Here is a 21,510-nt window from a genome sequence, read left to right on the forward strand (position 1 = left end):
GTACAATGTGCAAAACTTATGAAGTGATTTGAAAATACCTCATATTTTTTCAACCCATGCGTGTTCTTTATAATTTTAATTTTAATAATTCACTTTTAATTTTTTTGTGTGATTCTATTTACATTGTTGTCACTTGCATATTCATTTCTTAGTTCCATTTACTTCATTCTAATTCAGTTCAAGTAGATTTTTTCCATGCTTCTCCATATTCATCACATTCATCACAGGACAGTAATATTTATTATGATCATTTACCACAATTTGTTTAGTCATTCTTCAATCAATGGGCATCTACTTTGTTTCCATTTCTTAGCTATCACAAAAAGTGCTGCTATAAATATCTTGGCTTGGAATACAAGCCCAGTAATGGAATTTCTGGGTCAAATAGCATGAACATTTTACTCATTTTTATATGCATGATTCCAAATTGCTTTCTAAAATGGTTATGCCAGTTCTGTACCAATAATGCACCAATGTGTTTATCTAGTTAAAATTCCTTCATTATTGACTATTGTAATCTTTTCTCATTTTTACTAATTTGCAAGGTATTGGGTAAAACCTCAGAGTTGTTTGCATTTGCATTCCTCTTGTTACTGTATAGAGGGAGCTGGTGGTCCAGTGGATAGAGTGCTAGGTCTGGAGTCAGAAAGACCTGAATTCAGCTCTGGTCTTAAGACCACACATTAGCTGTGTGACCCTGGACAATTTGCTTAATCTCTGTTTGTTTCAGTTTTCTGAACTATAAAATGGGGATAATAATAACATTTACCTTGAAGAGTTGTTGCAAGGATCAAATGAAATAATGTTTGTAAAAACCACTTAGCTCACTACTTGGAACACAGTAGGCATTCTTTCATATGGTTGTTAATGCTTTGCAATTCTTTTGAGAAATATTTGTTTGCATTCTTTGCCTACTTTCTTATTGGGAACAGCATACACATGTATATATTTATATACATATATACACACTTATCTGTATATACATATATATGCGCACATACACACAGTACATATATGTTTATACACATATGTTTATTGTTTATGTATCTTTAATATCAAACCCTTATTAAAGAAAAAAGAATTAAGATAAAGTTTTTTTCATATTTGGCCACTTCTATTCTTATCCAAGGTATGTCAATTTTGTCTGTGTTTCTACACAGTTTCATGTAATCAAAAAATTAAACAATGTACGTTCTGTTCTAAACTTAAAAATCCATTAAAAGAAAATAATTATAGTTTTCTATTACAAACTGTTTTTAAAGAAAATATGTTACAGTAACACTCAGTTATCTAACAGTGCTAAGGAAAGAGGTATTCTAGATATCTAAAATTCCAGATAAATGATGCTTACCACTTTATCACTGAAAAATCTAATTATACCATAGTAGGTGGAAATCTTCCTAAATAATATTTTGGAAACAATGCTGTGTCATATAGAGGAACAGCTAGGTGGTACAGTGGATAGAGGACCAGTGCAGGCGTCAGGAGGACCTGAGTTCAAATGTCACCTCAGATGCTTGCCACTCACTAGCTGTGTGACCTTGGGCACATCACTTAACCCCAATTGCCTCACCTTGGGTCATCTCCAGGAATCCTGATGATTATCTGGTCACTGGATTCAGGTGGCTCTGGAGGAGAAGTGAGGCTGGTGACCTGCACAACCCTCCCTCACTCAAAACAAAGTCAAGTGCAAGCCATGTCACCATTTCTCTGATGGCATGGTCTTCATCGGCAGCAAAGGATGAACACACACTATATCATATAGAATATGTTGAACATAGTTTAACTTTTCCCTGCTGATTCCAGGTCTTCGTTGTTCACATCAGTTATGTTGCTGTTAAAAAGTGATCATTTGAGGAGCTTTTGAGTTCTATGGAGGTTAGTTTAGAAGGACTATAGTTAAACACTTCATCACGACATAAAGGTGACCCCTGGATTCTTAAAGGCTATGAGACTGGGCACAACCTCTAGCATACCCTATCATGCTAGAAAGTCTTTAAGTGTATCCCTGATGATGGACTCTGTGCATATCTAACAACCAGTCCAGAGGAGTTTAGAAAGATTCATCACCAAACAATGAGATTTATGTCTTTTGTTTTTTCAATTTGACTCCAGCGGCTCATGCTACTTAACCCTTTGCTAAGCTGTGGAGGGATTACAGTACACATGCTATTTTCCCTCATAATAACAATCAAAGCTCCTTGAAGGGAGGGACCTTTGTTTTAGTCTACTTCTTACTTCTGGCACGAAATTATAACCATTTAAAGAAAGGTTTAGCTAGCTGTTTTGGTGATTTCTGTCAGACTGCTAAACTGTTTTAGTCAGTTCTTTCTTCTAAGTGATATCCTCCGGACTTTGTGTGTAAGACTCTTTCTTTACATTGTATGCCTTCTGATGACTATACTTTTATTGTTGGAGTTTCATCTCTTTCTCTCCTTATAATTGCATCTCATCTCACCATTTCAGTCTAATTTTATCTCCCTTCAACTACCTCTTGAGTTTATCTCCCGGATAATCTCCTTGTCAATAAGGTGAAAATAATTCAGCATTTGAATACCTACAGTTTGCAAAACAGTTAGGTAGTCTCAAGCTTGAATTATAGAGGATGAGATATGGAAAACATAATACTTTTGCTTCAGGAGCCTAGAGTTCATGGAGTGAGTAAATGTATACCCATGAAATAACATGAGAATATTTGCAAAATGCCATATAAACAAGTACGTTAACAATAAAGAGACATCTTATTCCATTAGTAATAATTTGCTATAATAAAAAAATTTTAAAATTGTTCCTGACATACAGTAGATATTTAATAAATGTCTGATTGAATTAGGCAAGTAAATTGGTGACTTTTGAGAGAATGATTTCTCTAGAATGATTAGGATGGAAACCAATTGTGAGGTGAGGAAGGAGTGAGTGGTGAGGAAATGGAGATTGATTTTCTGGAAGAGAACAATATTTTTGCAATTTGGCCTGAAGGAATATAAAATAAGGGAGTGTGTGAGTTGTCTCCCAACATTATGTACATTTGACAAGAGTACTGAACTTTTGAAATTCAGTAGCTGCTTTATTTTACTTTCCAAAGCCTGACCTTTTATAAAATTTCTAATTTTTATTGTGTTCTGAATATAACCTCTATTCTTCAGGGCAAGGACTGTGTCTTTTGCAAATTATATCTCTCCTAGGACCTAACACACTACTGTACACACTTATTATTAATAAGCGTATACAACCTCTGACTCGTGGTCACTGGATATAATTTGCTGTAGAGACAGTATGGAAGTGTGTCTATTTATCATCTGTCTTAAGCTATCATTTCTCTATCTATCTTTCTATCTACATATATATATATATATATAATATATATAAATGTGCATTTTTAAGAAAGTAGAAACACATCAGGACTTCAGGGTAAAGATGAGTCATAGCATATAAGAGAATATAGTAATTTACCATTGATCTGGTTAGATGTTCAAGAAACATAGCTATGGGGAAATGCTATGCATTTGGAAGTAGATCAGAAATAGAAAGTACCAAACTCTTAATTTTTTCTAGTACTCTAATGGATCTATAATCTCACTGGGACACATATTCTCTCCTCCAATAATTAAAATTATACATTCCTGCCCATTTTGTGTGACTCTTGCTCATGTTCTCTGCCCATTCTCCTGTGTCTTCCTGTAAGTTTGCTATCAGGGGCTCTCCTCAATTTTCTTGAAGTGGTGAGGATACAGTGGAGTGCATGGACAGTCTATTGGTTATTCCTCTATTTCACTATGTGGCCAGCTCATTTTTCTCAAATATACATCTCTTTGATCACATCCTGCATTATATTTCTCCATATTCCTCATTTATACTGTAGCAGTGTGCTCACACTTACCAAGTAAACCTCTCCTTTTCCTCTGCAAGGTAACTCATTTTAAGGTTTTCAGAGAGTCTAATGTCTTATTTCTTAAAGCCATATAATTACTCTGGAAGAATGTTGGTATTAAAAGAGAGGTTAGAAAGAGATTTAGTGTTCCTAAAATAGCTTTGCAGCTTCTCTATTTGATTTTGAGATCAAACCATAAGTAGGATGGTATTGTAAAAAGAGTACTTAATTTGAAATAATGAGCTTGGCATCCCCAGAAGAGAGAGGGTGCAAGCTGGAGGCATCATAGCGTAGTAGATAGAAGTGTGGGCTTGCGATCAGGAAGACAGCCTCAAATCCTGCTTTATGGATGTACCATATGACTTTGGCAAACCCCTCAACTTTTCTGGATCTCATTTACCTCACCATACAATGCAGAGGGTAGATTCAGTGACCTCCAAGGTTCTTTGCTGCTCTATATCTACCATCCTGATCCTATGATTTGAGTTCAAATTCTGGGTCTGCCACTTAATATCTGTGTGAACTTGGGCAAGTTCCTAAATTACATAAACTCTCTGACCCCTGATTTCTGTATATTTGAAATGCAAGTTGGATTACATGTCCTTTCCAACTCAAGAACTATAATCCTTTTGCAGTAATTGCCCCGTATACTTGTCCTATTGAAAAAGTTCCACAAGTTTTCTACTCAAGTGTAAATCATCATGTAGACAATAAGCATTTTTTTATTCTGTTGATTTTTTTTATTTGTACCTTTTCTTTCCACTGCTCTTGTTCCATTTGTTTGTGACCATTTACTGAAAACTCTATTCACTTAAAATTCTAGTTCCATCCTTTTAAGTTGAAATAAATATGTCCGCAGTGAGGTGATGAGAATTGCTAACATTTTAGAGCACTTACTATGTGCCAGGCACTTTGTTAAATGCTTTACAATTATTATCTCATTTGCTTCTCACAATGAGTCTGGGAAATAGTACTATTATTATCCTGATTTTACAGATGAGGAAACTGAGGCAAAAGGAGCTTGAATGACTTCTTCAGGGTCACACAGCTAGTAAGGGTCTGAGACTGGAGTTGAATTCAGGTGTTCCTGGCTACAAGCCCAGTGCTTTGAATGTCCTTGTTAAGTTCGAGGAACTATGGATGTTTACCTTGGAATAAGGTTACTTTTAAAAATATTAAGAAGTGTTCCTGTGAAAGAGGGTTTAAACTTGATCCTTTTTGGCTCTAGATAGAAAATAAGGAACAATGGTTAGAAAGTACAAAGAAACAGACTTCACCTTTACCTTATGAAAAGATTTCCCAATGAAGATTTTTTGGAGATGTTATAGAGGGGATTGAATATATGACCTTTGAGGTTGTCTCCTATTCTAAAATTCTATAATGGTATATTTAATGAACACACTATCATTTTATGGAAGTCATTGATGAAGACATTAAAATAGGGCAGAATATAGAACATGAAGTCCTCAGTAGGACTTCCATAGACCATGCTCTCATTGATGTCCTAGTCTGTTACTTTTAAATAATTATGACTATAATGATCCTGATTATCATCATCATCATCCTCATTAGAATCTGGGAGACCTGGGGTCAAGTCCTGTTTCTAGCATATAAAAGATGTATGTATGACCTTGGCCAGGTCATATAAGCTTTCAGTGTCACAGGTAACTCTCTATGACTTTAAGATGTGGAGAAATGTCTGATTTGCATAGGTAGAGGGAGATTCTCCTTGGGACTGCGCTGATGGAATCACAAGTCCATTAAAAATAAATATGCAGTTCTTCTCATCTTTTTTTAATGGAAATCCTATAAAAATCCAAGGACAAGTTGCTATCTTATTATTCTTTTATATTTAATGTTCTGCAGCTTGTTACAGAAGTAGATAAGAAGACTGGTGTTTTGATAATTGAAGAAGGAAAGTGAGAAAAGCTCATCTTCTGTAGAGTTATTAAAACATTTTATGCACAATTAGATTAGCAGACTGTATGACAAGGGTGGTGTATACCTCATCTTTTTTCCCACATAGTTTTAATTTCTTCCACCCAGTATCTGTATTTTGAGATGTTTTATTCCATGTAGTTTGAACATTATTATTCAGTAGGTTAATATCTTGAAAATATTAGTTTTAATTGTTTATGGATTAATTTTGAACGCAAGTGATTGTGGGCAAGAATCCTGACTATAATGATATTCTGGCTCCAGTACCATTTATTTGTTGAATTATCAAGGATACATGGATGCATATATTTGTCGTATGAGAATTTATCATCAGCTCATCCATGATAGTGAGCTTCTGATGTATAATTTTATCCAACTGATTTTCTTTCTAGGTATCTTGTAGATGCTATTTTTTTTTTTTTTAGCAATCTACAGTAATAATGTTGCAGTTTTCACCACTTCATTGAATAATCTTAATTGGTCAATAAGATTGACTTCCTTAAAGATAAACATTCTGTAATTTACAGTGGCAGTGATCTGATCCTGAATGGTTATCATTGAATCTTACGTTTCTGTAAGTAAATCCACATGACTCAGTTCTTTCTTTGATACTTCTTCGTTGACATATTGTTGCTTAAGTTCATGTGGATGTTGCCTGTGGAGAATCTTTTAATTACATTCTTGGATCTTAGCCATTTCAGAGGACCCTCCCAGAAAAAAAAAAAAAAAACTACTTTGGGTTTGATTCAAAAAAGTCTCATCATGTATACTTGTTATCAGGCTCTTCTGTTGCTTTCTGAAGTGAGATATGTTTGTTTCAAAAGTATTTATTTACATTTTAATCTTTTTATTATGTGTTCTAAGAGCACTATTAATCCTCTTTCTCCTTTGGTGAGGAAGTATTAATTTTTAATGACTCTTTGGGAGTGAAGAACACCGTATTTCATTAAAATTTTACAGAATTTTGTTTAGACATCTTTTAGTTCTGTTGTCCATTTTACTGTGCTCAAAGTATGCATTAAGACTGATATTATATAGGATATTAATTGATCTGTGTATTCTTTAACTTTGACTTGAAGATTGCAGTTTCTTAATTTACAAAGACAGATATCTCTTTAATAGTCTTATGCTTGATGTTTATTGTCAGAAGAAGACTCAGGTACTTGTAAGTATTGCTTTCATCTTTTTATATTTGGTCTCTAAATTCAAATGCAAAGATTTCGGTATCTATTCTTCCTTGGTGCATGTTAAGAATTTCTACATTTATCTAGTCCAAAAGACATTTTGATGTCATTGGTTAAAGTTCCCATAACATGAAATAAGAGCTTAATATGTTTTTCCACTGAAGCCATATAACTAGATGTCATCCATATTGATTAAGTGATTACACATGATGATTAGGTACAACTCCTTCTTTTACTAGAAAGCCATATTGAGTTCTTTTCACGAGTGATGATAGACAGAACTATAATAGGCTTAAATGATCTTCCTGGAAGATGCTATCTTTGTGTCAATTGTTCTTGAAAACTGTGTTGGTGGCATGTTTTAAACTACATTTTTTTCCCACATAGACATCATATACTCTAGCATTCTCATTATGCTTGGGTCTGTTTTTTATATTTGGAGTACCTGTTGCAAGCTGTGAAAATGAAACTGAATCATAGCTTGGCAGTAATCAGAAAAGGTGATGTAAATGTTACGATTCTTTCAGGTGGCTTCTTCAGTAACTGATAATGAGCTGCTCTTTTTATTCCATGGCATTTTGACACATTTTGCTCGTCAGACAATATATTATTTTTTTAAACATGTATATAGTTTTTCTGAGTCAAAGAAACTGTAAATACCTTCATAAAGAACATAAGCATGTAATTGATATGTATTTGTAGAGGTCACAGATATTCTCCTCTTTTGATGAATAAACCATTTTGGTAATAAATTCTTATTAAGAAAGATGAGATCAGGCTTGCATCAGGAGAAGGAGATGGTAAAGTTCTTTGGTAGAAAAATCATAATTAACTGAAATATTTGAGCCAGTAATTATGGCTATTATCTGAATCTGCTGCTTGCTGGATTCAGTCACCTCTCTTAATAGAACCATTCTGTCATTCATTATTAATGGTACATAGGCTTTCCATTTCACATTTGCATTCTTTTCATTGCATTTCTTTTAACCATCTAGATGATCAGAAATTTTCCGTATCTTACTTCTTTGGGAGGGGGAGGCTTTCCTCTCCTCTGATTTCTTTGATCCTGAGACTCTAAGATATGTATTTATAGATATGCTTATTTACACATACACACACACACACACACACACACACACATTTATTTCCTATCGAACTGTTTATTTTATTCAGACTGAGTCTTTCCTTCTTTTCCCTTGCCCCCATAACCTTTACAAAGAGGGAAGGAAAGAAGGGTACCTTTAGGAATAGGAAAAGGACTTGATTTTCTGTAATGTCTTGAGGCCCGGTAACATTTGTTTCTGGAAGAGAGCAGGGGATTGCTGGAAGGAAGAACCATGAGACAAAAAACAAACAAAAAAATACAAAAATTTGACACAAAGACTGTAAATTAAGAAGCTCCATTGGTCTGAGGGTGAAACTGTAGACATGGACTCCACCATGGGTAGGGCAGTGTTGTTATGAGATTATAGTTACAGCTAGCCAAGGGAACAATTTTGCCTAACTCGCAAGGTTAGAAATGGAGCAGCAGGTAAAAATGTAGAATCTATACTCACCATACCACCTATCCAATATTATACCCTGGCCTAGCACATAGTAAGAATCTAATAACTACTGGTTCTCCCCCTCCATTTTACTTTGTTTCTTTCCTTCTGTCCTTCCATAAGAATAAATACTTCTATGGTAGATGGCCAGACATTTTTCAAATGGCATCCAGGTGGCACAGTGGACAGAGTTTCCTCATTTGTACAATGAGGACAATAATAGTCGCTACTTTCTTAGACTGTTGTGAGGATAAAATGGAATAATGTTCATGAAATACCAAATCAAACCATTATGTAAATGTGAGTTATTGTCATCATCATCTTCTTTCTTTTCTTTCTTTTGCTTCCCTAACCTTTAAAAATATACATTTTAAAAATTGCAATGGAATTATTTGTTTTGTTCTTTGTGAGGCTTTAAGTTCTTGTGTTGCTTTAGCTTCTTGGCTTCTGCTTTCTAGCTTTGATTATTGGGTTCTTAATGTTTCTTTCTTCTTGGCTTTAATTGGGCAATATTGTATTCTAGTTTTCTATTACATGGATAGGCCCTGAAATATTTTCAGATATTGGAGGGAAAGTATTTGTTTCATGACTATTGTAGCAGATATCAGCTTTTAAACTTATTCTGTTTTGGCATAGTAGGTTTACTAGTTGAATTTGTGTCATCAAAGTAAAAAAAGGCTTTTAAAAATTCCATCTTAAGTATACTCATTTCCTCTTCAAAATTATTTTTACTATTTCATTATTAGCTAGCCATTAATTTCATTACTAGGTAGCATTTGCAGAGTTTATGTTAAATGTAGATTTTTAATTTCCTCTGTGTTCAGCTAAAGTAATTGTCAATTTCCTTTGATTTCATCTAATTTGGATTTAAGAATGAAGTTATTTCTTACTATTGCCCTGCATTGACATGTAGTATATTGTTGTATAACTTGGAGCTGAAGACACCATAAATAGAGTTTAAAGCCCTTGCTTATAAGATTTATTCCCTAGTTTATTACAATGTTATTTTGACACATAATCCATCATTTAGCAAACAAACATTTATTCAGTGCCTACACTGTTCCAGGTACCATACTAACAAAGTATGGGGAAACAGAGCAGAAGACAGTCTATGCTCTCAAGGAACTCCCAGTCTAATGAGGGAGACAGCTGTGCAAACTACAAATGAACTATATACAGGATAATTTAGAGATGAAACCTGAAGAAAACCAAGGAAGCCAGGAGGTATATATGAGGGAAATGAAATGTTTTGCTAGAATTCCAGTAATACTGGATCTCAGACTACAAAGGGGAATGTAAAACATAAAGATTGAAGGGTGGGTAGGTGAAGGTTATGAAGGATCTTGAATGTCAAGCAGAAGAATTTATATTTGATCCTGGAGGTAATAGGGAGGGGCTAGAGTTGACTGAGCGGCAGGGTAGGTAGATGGGTGTGACATCATCCAACCTACACTCTAGGAAGATCATTTTGATAGCTAAGTGGAGGATGGAATGGGAGTAGGGAGATATTTGTAGCAGGGAGACCAACTGGCAGGACATTTCTGTAGACTAGGCATGAACTGATGAGGGTAGGACCAGTGTCAGAAGGGAGCATAGATGAGAAAGGCTACAAAGGTAAAATTGGCAAGCCTTAGCAACAGCTTGGGTTTTGGGGGGTGAGAAAGAATAAGGAGTCAAGGATAACACATATTGTGAGTTTTTGTGATTGTGAAGATGGTAAAATCCTTGATAGTAATAGGGTAGTTAGGAAGAAGAGAGAGTTTTGGGGAGAAAGATTCAACTCCAATAAGCAGTTGGAGAAGGGAGAATGGAAATTAGCAGGGAGGTTAGGGCTGAATAAGTAGATTTGAGAGTCATCAGTATAGAGATGATAATTGAATCCATGGGAACGAATGAGATCATCAAGTGATCAACTACCTATGGCTAGTTGACATGATGTGAATGAAGGCGCAAAGAACACTGAGAAGTCAGATAAGTAGGAGAGCCAAGAGTAGGGTCACAGAAACCTAGAAAGAAGAGACTATCAAGGAGAAGATGATAATGTCAGAAGATGCAGAGAGGTCAAGAAGGATGAGGATTGAGAAAATCCCAGCAGATTTGAAAATTAACAGATCTTTAGTAACTTTAGAGAGAACAGTTTCAGTTGAATAATTAGGTCAGATTTCGTACTATAAAGTGTTAAGAAGAGTTAACAAAGAAAGTGGAATTATCTATCACAAATGGCCTTCTGAGGAGTTTAACCATGAAAGGGATGAGAATTATGGGATGTTAGCTAGCGAGGATGTATGATACAGGTGACATGATTTTTTTCTTTTTTTTGAGGATAGGGTAGGCATTAGCATGTTTGTTGGCAATAGGGAAGGAGAGATTTAAGATAAGACAGGATGACAGAAGGGACAATCTTCTGGAGAAAAGAGATGGAATAGGATTTGTGCATCTCCTGAGTTTGCTTTGGCAACTAAAAGGGACACCTCATGGGGCAGCGAGGTGGCACAGTATTCACTGCAATCAAGAGGGCCTGAGTTCAAATTTGGACTCAGACACTTGACACTTACTAGCTGTGTGACCTTGGGCAAGACACTTAAACCCAATTCCCTTGCCTCCCCCTGTAAAAAACTCTTTAGAAAATAAAAGAGGCATATTTTGTGAGATAGGAGTGAAGGTGGAGATAGTGGAAGAAGACCTCAGGGTGATGTGAGTTGAGGAGGGAGGAAGAAGAGGAAGCTGTTGGTGAATGGTCTTAATTTTTTTCAGTGAATTATGAAGACATGTTCTCAGTGGAAAGGATGAAAGGGGGACCTATGGGAAATGCAAGGTTGGAAAAGGTCCTGTAGCGAGTGGGATAGTGAGTCTAGTAGGGGTGTGTGAAAGGATGATCTTGACCTGAGGGCCGATTAAAGATTGCATAACATAACTTTGTGGGTAGCTAATTAAGTCTCATGGTTTTCTTCAGCTTCCTTACAACAAAAACTTTCATATTCTCAATTTTTTTTTCATGCACACTTGGGGTTTGTCTTCTTTATTAGTGGTTGGGTCCATCCACACTCAAGTATTTCTAGCAGGTGGAGGGTTGGTATTTCTGATTTGTTCTGTTGTATCTTGCCTTCTTGTGGGCCTGGATAATGAAGCACCATTTGTCTAGTTGATCATCACAATAGCTTTGAACAGGGCCCTGTTTATTTCTTAGATTCAGAGAAGCAGCTACGTCACACTGGCCCTGGGATAGGAATCCAGTCAGTGGTATCTCTGGAGCCCAGCTGGCTGGCATATCAGAGTTCCTTCTAGGCCTAAATGTCTACGATAGTCTTCTCAGGACACCTGAAGTCCCTTCTATATATCATCCTGCCTGGCATTCCCTTACTTGGTTCTTGCCCCCTTCTCATGACATGGGCAATGAGTTGGGCTATGCAGGCTTTATTATAATTATCATAAACATTATTGTTATTATTGAATCTTAGTATTTACCTTAAGGACTCCATAATACATTATTTGACTGTTTTATACTTTCTCGTCATGACTTTAAAGGAACTATATGTATTATATGTGTGTGTTTTTATATATATTCATTTATGTGGGCCCTGCTGGTATGTGATTTGGTTGGTACTCAAATATTTATATAATATGAAAGCATTCTTTCCAACGATATAGATCACATTCCATCATGCTTTCCTAGTCTATGTAACTTGTTCTATAGGATCTCCAAGGAGGGTCCATTCAACATATTGGTCACCTTCCTTACTTTCCTTCGATATTATGATAATACAAATGGAGCACATTGTCTTTCCACTGTTTATTCCCTCTCTCTTGCCAAGTGACCATTCTGTCTATCCCTACATATATGGATATAGATATTTGAAAATAAAATATGTAGATATAGACAGAGATTATTCATCTAATCCATCCATCCGTCCGTCTGTCCGTCCATCCATCCATCCATCCATCCATCCATCCATCCATCCATCCATCCATCCATCCATCCATCTATCTACCTATCTATCTAGTCACATATATTTCTTTCATGACATCCCATATGCCAGTCTTCCTTTGGTATGCCTTATTTGTAACGTGCTGTGATCTGTTCAAATCTGCTCTGCCATGTGTCTCTGTATTACCTATGGATGATATTCTTGTGTTTAATACTTTTCTATTTTAAAAACAGTTCATTTTCTGTCAAGATATGTACTAATTCCAATACCACATTATCATCAGCTAAAAAAAATCTTTGTTGGGTTTTTTTTGCACATTCTGTACTGTGTTATAAATTTCTAGTTCCTTGTCTGTTGAAATTCATGTGACTATATTAAAAATGGCTCTTCTATAAGGAGCAACAAAGCAAAATATTTTTGTTTTTTAAATGATGGTTAATTTGATGTTTTTATTTTGATTCCTTGTCTATATTTTTTATTTGGAAATGTTTCATTTTAATCTTCCCTTCACTTTTTTAGCCAATTTTTTTCATTTGTGAAAAGTTATTTTTTAAAAACTAGGTTCAAGGTCACACACACACACACACACATGCACACGCACACGCACACACACACACACACACCTACCTACCTACCTACCTTCAGGAGATTCTTTAGCCCAAGCATTCACCTGCTAAATCAGAATACTGAGAACACAGGATAATGTTTCTGGTGATGGGTCAGTGCCAGTTTAAGGAAATAATTTTATAGAAGATGAATTTGTTTCCAGGCACTGTTGGCTCAGCGGGAGCTTACATTGGTATTTGCTCGGTTGTTTGACAAAAACTAAATTTGACCAAGCTAAGAATCGTATGCTTCATGTATATGTATGTGCCTGCTCATGTTTGCCTCAGTACTTACTTTAGCAGATCTGAATACAGTGAGATCTTGAACACCTTTGTTGATGAGTTTGCAGAATAATATTTATAATTTTAGATTGATATTTTATTCTTAAAGATGATCCTCGTTATAATTTTCTGAAATAAATTTATTTGTGGGAGTTCTTATTGTATTATAACCAAATGTATATATCTAGTAAATTATGCGTTAGCAATTTTTTAACCGGGGGTACAAAATATTGATAAATACAATACCAAGAAAAGTCACTATTGTTTTTCCATTGTATAGCTCAAGTCATGGATGAGTTATAGGGGAAGTTCAATGAGCACCTTATGACCATGAAAAAAAGTTCTTTTAAATTATATGTTCACAGATTTTTATTTCTAAAGATATTCTTTCAGCTGACATGTCATATCACTATATTAACATTTCATTCAGTAATATTAACAGTTTGAAAAAGATACTCCCAGATTATTGCTCTTAAAAAACTTGTGATTTAAAAAGTCAAATATTTTGATTTAAAAAGCTAATTATTTATGAGACTAACAAAAGTAGATGGAAACATTTCACCATGAAAATCACATCTTCTTGGTATTTATTTGGTTGGTATTTATGAAGTCAATTAAAACAGAGCTTTTTAAACTCTTTTGAAATTTTTAGAATCTAGTTTGGTGAAAATCTAATTGATGGAGAAAAGCAAGTATCTTCTGGGATCTTTTAATGGGTGAGAAAAATACTACATAGTCCTTGTGTTTATTGCACATTAGAAGTATATGGTTATCTTTGTTTAAAGGGCAAGGATAACATTGACGAAGAGGAGGCTCAACTATCTCTATTTTCAGATGACATGATGGTTGATTTAGAAAGAAAACCCAGTGAACCAGAAAGAAACCAGTTAAGACAATAGCAGGATACAATCTTCCCAAATTATCATAATTTCTTTATTTCTATATGGCAGAATCAAAATTCATAAAAAAATCTTAGGAAGGGATATCTCATTTAAAAGAACTACAAAAATGAAGGAGTGGTACAAAAAGCAGTCCAGAGACGTCACTTTTATTTTTTCTATTGCTAAAAATGCTAGCTATAGCAATAAAAGGAGAAAAAAAGAAAAAATAAAGATGAGTGAAGAGAAAACAAGAATATTGCTTTTCCAGATGAAATGGATGTATACTTAGAGAACCCTAGATATTCAGCTAAAATATTATTTAAAGCAATAACTTCCACAAAGGAGGTTATAAAATAAGACTAAATAATTCATTATACATGAATATATATTCTTAATATTGTATGTTATCAGCATTATCAATGTTATATGTATTTTATACGTATGAACTCAATAGGAAAAATATAACCATAAATTCCAAATACAGCATGCATTAAGTATTAACTAGTCCATCTACCTGTGAAAACATACAGAAATTATATAACTATCTTAAGACATTTTTCATGGAAATAATAATAGACTAAAATAATTGGAGAGAGATTAATTGCTCATGGTTGGGCCTGTCCGTGCGACAGTGCTGACTAAATCAGTTTAAAGATTCAGTGCCATACCAAAAAAAGTACTATAGAAAAGTCATCTGGCATTCATCTGGAGAAATAAACATTCAAGAATCTTTAGGGAACGAATTTAAAAAATGGGACAGAAAGGAACCTACCAATACTACATATCAAAATATACTACTAAGTGGCAATCATTGGATCTGTTTGGTACTAGTTAAAAATAGAAAGGTTGGCTAGTAGAACAGATTAGAGATACAACGTATAAAAGCAAATGAACATAGAAATATGCTAGTTGATAAACACTAAGATCCTAATTACTGGTGTAAGGATTTGCCCTTCAACAAAATTGTTGGGAAAACTGGGAAGCTATCTAGCCGAAATTAGTTTTCAGTCAGTATCACTCTATACAGTGCAATAAGCACCCAATATATACCTGACCTAAACAATAAATTAGAAGAATAATAAAGGAGATATATTTACAGTTCTGTATAGAGGAATAATTCTTGCCCAACCAGAGATGGAAACATTCACAAAATTACTTAAAATTTAAAGGCTTCTCTGTGTGACCTAGGACAAGTCACTTAATCCCAAGTGCCTTGCCTTCTTTCCTCAAAAAGCAATTAAAGGCTTCTACACAAATAAAATTGACACAATTACAATTAGAAGGGAAATAATTCAGAAAAACAGTCTTTGCAATTAATTTCCCTGATAAAAGTATGAAATTGAAGCTATAAAGGGAACTATTTCAAATGCATAAAAACAAGATCAATTCCCCAATAGATAAATGGTCAAAGAATATGAGTAGACATTTTCTCAAGAGATGCAGTCCAGTCTATAAACAATCATATTAAAAATACTCTAAATCACTAATAGAGAAGTATGGATTAAAACAATTCTGACTTTTTTTCCCCACCAGATTTTAAAAGTAATTAGAAGAGGAAAATGACAGTTGTGACAGAGACAGCAGTGTACTATTTTTTTGGAGCTATGAAATGGCTCAACTATTCTGGAAAGAAATTTGGGCCTAAACATGAAAAAAATCACCAACTTGTGCATATGGTTTGGTCCAGCAATACAACTAGCTAGGTGTAGGTAGCTTGTATTTATCATATCCATAACTGAACTCATAATTTTTTTTCTAAACTGTCCCCACTTCTTAACTTCCCTATTACTAATGAGGACACCATCATCCTCTCATTTACCCAGGTTTGCGACCTAGGTGTCATCGTTCTCACTCTCTTTCGCTCATTTTATCCAATTTGTTGCCAAGGATTTTCTTCATAATACAGCCACTTCTGTCTCCTTGGGGCAGCTAGGTGGTGCAGTGGATAGAGCACCAGTGCAGGAGTCAGGAGAACCTGAGTTCAAATCTCACCTCAGATACTTGACACTCACTAGCTGTGTGACCTTGGGCAAGTAACTTAACTCCAATTGCCTCATTCCTGGGTCATCTGCAGTCATCCTGATGAACATCTGGTCACTGGATTCAGATGGCTCTGGAGGAGGTGAGGCTGGTGATCTGCACAGCCCTTCCTCACTCAAAACAAAGTCAAGTGCAAGTTATGTCATCATTTCTCTGATGGCATGGTCTTCTTTGGCAACGAAAGATGAATACACACACATTTCTGTCTCCTCTGACATTGCTACCACCCTGGTGTAGACCCTCATCATATGACACCTAGACAATCACAACAGTTTGCTGATTGGTCTGCCTACCACAAATCTTTCCTCACTCCATTATCAAAGCGATCTTCATAAAGTGCAGGTTGAAGCATGTCACCCCTTTACTTAATAGTGAAGCCGTACCACCTTCAGCATCCAATATTCCCTTTTTGGGCTGCAAAGCCCTTCAAAACCTTTCCTTCATTTTTCTAGACTTACATTTCCTACTACCTCTCTGTGTACTCAGGAATGCAGTGGGACATAGGTCTTCTCTTTCGTTCCTCACACAATATGCTCCATTTTCCAACTTGAGCATTTTCCCCACTTGTTTTCTCTCTCCTCATCTGCTCTTTTTGGCTTCTTTTAGTTCCAGCAGGAATTTCATTTTCCCGAGGAAAACTTTACTCCTTCATTCTGATGATTATGTCCAATTTATCTTGGATATAGCTTGTTTGTACATAATTCTTTGCTTGTTAGACTGTGAGCTTCTTGAGACCAGGGAATAACTTTTACTTTTCTTTGAATCCCCTGTACTTAATGTGGTGTTTGGCAGATAGTAGTTGCTTGTTGACTGACTGACTAATTGACTACAACATAGGAAAAGGAAAAACAGCTTTGAAAAACTTGTGAACTTTGATGAATGCACTGACCAACAGGATTCCAGAAGACTGATAATGAAGTGTGAAGTTCAGAATAAATTCAGATAAGCAGGATAACTTTGAAACTAACAAGTTGAATTCATTATATATATTTTTTAAAAGCTCAAGCTATAGGTAATAGTCACAATTTCATCAGGAGTTTGTAAATATATTTATATGGAAATGTTCATGTTTGACAGAGTGTGTCAAGTTCACAATTTAAAAAAAAATGAACATAATGTGTTGACCAACCAGTCAATCAACAGGCATTTGTTAAGCAACTGTGTGCTAGGTACTAGGGATGCAAGAGTGAATGAAATAATCATTTCTTGTGAGGAGCTTATGTTCTAACAAAAGGGTCTCAAATATGATATTTTCAAATATAAAGAGACAAGGTAGTTGTACTTTATACTATCATCTACAGTGTATCATATAGCGTACTTGCCATTTTGAAAGCTATAGGCTTATCCCTGAAGAGTATTTTGTAATTATATAATTTATTGAGCAGACATTAAAAAGTCAAAAATTCTTCCTTTCTTGAAACTTTAAAAGAATATTTTTCCGTTTTCTTTTCTTTCTATGTTGAATCATATTGAGAGAGAAAAAAGCATATGGAGAAAAATTATAATTTTAGAATTTTAGGCCAATAATACAAGGAATGTATGATTTGAATGAGATCATATCTTTGCATCAATGTTTTTCACCCTTTCACATTGAGCCTATCAGTTTTTTAATAGTCTGACACTCTCGTGTGTTGCAATTTTAAAATATTATTAGAAAATCCCTTTGCAAAGTAACATTGCCTTTTTCTTTTTATAAAGATGCAGATTAATATTTTTTCTCTTTTAATTAGTTTCCATTTCCTTTTCCTGATTTTGAGTCAGATTATATTTATCTATTTACAACCCCAAACAACTCTCTAAGAAAAATTTGACAAAAGATTTTGAAGGTTGGGTTTTCTCTTGGTTGTATGGTGTATTGGCCCAAACTAATCAAAGTTAGTATAAGTGACTGAGTTTTCTCTAGCCCTGTCTTTAATTCTACTTTTCTTCTACTTCTGTTTGCGATGTGGAATCGGAACAAGTGAAAAAGACACAACAATAAAAAAGGACTCTAGGGCTTAGCCAAGCCACATTTTGGTTTAAAAATATGCTTAGTAGGCAGATTGTTGAAGGGAGCAATGGGAAATACGTAATTGCCCTTCCAAGTCTCACAAGAATGATATTCACTGTTTTTATTCATGTGGATGCTTAAGCATATATGGTATTAAAAAGCATGGATTTCCATGCTCTGTGGACTGTATATGGGGGATGGTGGATGAGGAAATGGTTGGAAGAAAAGTATTTGATTTTGTAGCTAAAATATTAACAAATGATGTCCCATACCACAGGCTGAGTAAGATTTGATGATAGGGTATCACTGGAACGTTTTATTAGCTTAGGTTTTGCTTTTTAAAAATCAATTTTTCAAAAAAAATATTGAAACTTTGAAAGCATATATAGATGAAGTTGCTTGGCTTATAGAAAGCAGTGATCACAGTAGCTTTTAGAGTTAGCTAAAGCCCTAACGGGGTATTTTTGCTGTGTTCCTTACAAGAATTATGATGTGATAATATCTGTTTTCCAGAAATTCCAAGTTAAGATAGCTTCACTGATTCATCCATTTAGAAGGTGTTTTAGGAGATAGCAGCTAAGGCTACATTTTTAAAAGATGCAAACTGAAAATTCTTATGCATTTAAATTTATTCTTTCATAAATAAGTCTTGAAATCTTCTTGATAATTGCAAATCTACTTCAGAAATGTCACTTTTAGATGCCAATATTTATTCCCTTATGGAAGAAAAGAGACTGTACGTTAACTATATTGAAAGGAGTCCAAGCGTACCATATTCTTTGTCTTTCCACTTTAATTTGATGTTTGAAATGGCCTGTAATGAAAGGGTAAATTCATGCTTTTCTTACTAATTAAATAGTGTGAAGCAAAAGTAGGTAGGATGGAGTTTCAGCTCGCAAGCTCTACTTAACACCTTGAATTTACTCCTTATTAATGTCTGCCTCCCAGGATCCTTGCCTTCTTTCAAGACCCAGCTCAGGTACCTCTTTCTACCACAACCCTTTCTTTACCCCTCCACAATTGTTAATGCTCACTCTTTCTCCTCCTTGCCTTGTATTATATGCATTTGTGTACATGTTGTATCTCCTCAATAATGAAAGCTCCACAAAGTTTGCATATAGTACATGGTTAATAATTGTTTGATTTAAATCAAATCGTAAATGGAAGGATGACTCATAAGAAAGGAGGATACAATGCAGAAAATACATGGTTCAACACCGGGACTAAATCTGAGAAGAGTGATGGGACCTATTGTAAATTTTATTCACATGGAAATGATAATTGCATTTTCTTCTGTTTCCTGTCTCATTCTGTCCACATCTCTCTCCCCCTTCTCCTTTTATTGTTTATACCAAAAATTGCTGACCTATCTGGGCATGTGTAGGAGTCTTGGACAAATTTCCTTTTAAGTCAGAAAGAAATTGTCTTGACACTGAGTATAGGAGAAGAATCAAACGGTGTAGGGGGACATCTCCCCTTTCCCAGCAAACAGAATGGTCCCAATGGTACATACTGCTGAAATATTTTGAAGTATTGCTAACTCGTTCTATGCTTCAAGCCTTCTGTTAGTCAGTTAATAAACATTAAGCACCTACTATGTGCCAGGCACTATGTACTGGGGGTAAAAAAAGTCAAAAGACAACCTTTGATGTCAGAGAGCTCACAGTCCAATGGGGAGACAACAAGCTATATACAGGAGAAATAATAAGCAAACAAGAGAGAGAAGGCAGTGTAATTGAGAGAGATTAAGAAAGGTTTCCTATAAAAGGGGAGATTTTAGCTGGAACTAGAAAAAAGCCAGGAAAGTCCAGATGGAGATGAGGGAGAGAATTCCAGACATGAGCGATGGCTAAAGAAAATGTCCAGAAGTGGGAGATGAAGTGTTCTTGTTTGTGCAAAAGCAAGGAGGCCAGTGTTACTGGATCAAAGAGTATGTGACAAGGAGAGGGTTAAATTATGAAGAGCTTTGAATGCCACACAGAAGATTTTTTATCGATCCTGGTGCCCACTGGAGTTTACTGAATGGTGGTGGTGGTGACATAGTCAGACCGGTGATTTAGGAAGAGAGAAGGGGTCATACTGAAACAATGTTGCAAAGGTGAAATTGACAGGCCTTGGCAACAAATGGGTAGGGAGAGATAGTGAGGAGTTGAGGGTGAAACCTAGTTGTGATCCTGATGGTGTTGTCTTCTATAGTAAATAGGGAAGGTAGGAGGTTGGAAAGATTTAGGGGGAAAGATAATAAGCTCGTGAGACATGTTGAGTTTAAGATATTTACTGGACCTCCATTCTGAGATGTCTACTGGACATTCGGTGTAAGATGTTCGAAAGGTAGTTGAAGATGTGATATTGCAGGTCAGGAGAGAGGCTGGGGCAAGCTAAGTAGATTTGAGAATCGTCAGCACAGAGATGGTAATTAAATTCATGAAAGCTGATGAGATCACTAAGTGAAATGGTATAAAGGGAGAAGACTGTCCAGGTTAGAACTCTGGGGGATATCCAAGTTTATATATGATGATGTGGTACTTCAAACAGTGTGTTGATTTGATATGAAGCTAATGATTGCCAGGCTATATGCATGCCCATGAATTTGTATCACATTTTTGTCTATATTATCCACAGAATCAATCATCCTATTGTCTTTCAAAGCAGTTACTAAGATATATTTATGGTAAAAATGAATCAAATGAAAACTAAGAATTATAAGGATTCATATAATTCATTTTCATCCTCTTTTGATGACAATGCCCTTAGTTACAGTATAATGGTAACTACTGTATTTATGTATTTGCATTTTATAAAGCATTGTTCTCACAGGATAGTGTAATCCCTCATCTTACAAACCAAAAAGTGAGACTGTAAGAGGTTAACTGACTTATCATCAGATTCTTAAAACTGTTGCTCTTATCCTGTACCACAGTGTCCCCATTAAAGTAGATTTTGCAGGTTGCTTTTGCTTGTGAAAAAACTGTATGAAGAGTGTGTGTTTCAATGATGACTTTCCATGATTTATTTCCCATAAGTATGGTTAGTCATAAAATAACTTCAGTCATCACAGCCTTCACCATATCTTGTAAGCTTAAGTTAATATTTGACATCAGAAAGGATGTAAGATCTATTGCTCTATTATTTTAATTAATCATTTATGAACTGTTGTAAAATCTACTCTCTTATTTTTATTTTATAATTAAAATTTAGCAGTCCCAACTCAGGGACCTTTCAATGGCTACCCAGTGCCTTCTCTCCATG

General features: G+C 35.1%; 1 protein-coding gene across 2 annotated transcripts in view; it reads left to right on the forward strand.

The window, feature by feature from the left end:
• EFNA5 (ephrin A5) overlaps window positions 1-21,510 on the forward strand; it is a 329,974-nt gene that overhangs the window by 66,991 nt on the left and 241,473 nt on the right. The gene's annotated exons all lie outside the window — the stretch shown is intronic.

This window comes from Notamacropus eugenii, chromosome 3, assembly GCF_028372415.1.
Source record: "Notamacropus eugenii isolate mMacEug1 chromosome 3, mMacEug1.pri_v2, whole genome shotgun sequence".
NCBI lineage: Eukaryota > Metazoa > Chordata > Mammalia > Diprotodontia > Macropodidae > Notamacropus > Notamacropus eugenii.